General features: G+C 31.0%; 3 protein-coding genes across 8 annotated transcripts in view; 2 read left to right on the top strand and 1 right to left on the bottom strand.

The window, feature by feature from the left end:
• LOC128250265 (uncharacterized) overlaps positions 1 to 504 on the bottom strand; it is a 119,166-nt gene that overhangs the window by 78,877 nt on the left and 39,785 nt on the right. The window lies entirely within an intron of this gene.
• LOC128250269 (uncharacterized) overlaps positions 1 to 504 on the top strand; it is an 84,635-nt gene that overhangs the window by 43,825 nt on the left and 40,306 nt on the right. The window lies entirely within an intron of this gene.
• The window catches only part of LOC128250267 (uncharacterized), an 80,442-nt gene that overhangs the window by 6,758 nt on the left and 73,180 nt on the right, over positions 1 to 504 (top strand). The window lies entirely within an intron of this gene.

Below are 504 nucleotides of genomic sequence, written 5' to 3' on the forward strand. Positions count from 1 at the left end.
AGATTTAGCCTAAGATTCGCAAATCAAGTCTAATAAAACCGAAACAGTTTTGGCGATTTTCCAGTAAAACTAAAGACCATACTCATGCTTTACTACAATCTCTATTTAATATTGGGTTGTTTCTTCTGTTTTATGTAGCAGTGACGGAAATTAGTCATTTATAGAATTATTCATTCCGACAAGAAAAGGTTTTATTTTTAATTATGATGTATTGTATCTTGAATTGCCTTAAGCAGTTTGCTATCACCCATTACTACCAAGCTTTCCAAAGCGTCCCTGTGTCTTTTCTGTACGGTGTGTAATTTGGAATTTGGATTATGTTTTCGATGTATCTTTTAAAATCATTCCCAAGAGATCTATTATTATTATAGAGATCGTTTCTGTTTTCCTTTCCGACATTCTAGGGGTCCATTTTTATTTTTCATTTTTTGAAATATTTTGGATAATTTCTTCATTTCGCATAAAAATAAATCCTAGCTTGTTAGGACTAGTATTTTGGTAAAA

This window comes from Octopus bimaculoides, chromosome 20, assembly GCF_001194135.2.
Source record: "Octopus bimaculoides isolate UCB-OBI-ISO-001 chromosome 20, ASM119413v2, whole genome shotgun sequence".
NCBI lineage: Eukaryota > Metazoa > Mollusca > Cephalopoda > Octopoda > Octopodidae > Octopus > Octopus bimaculoides.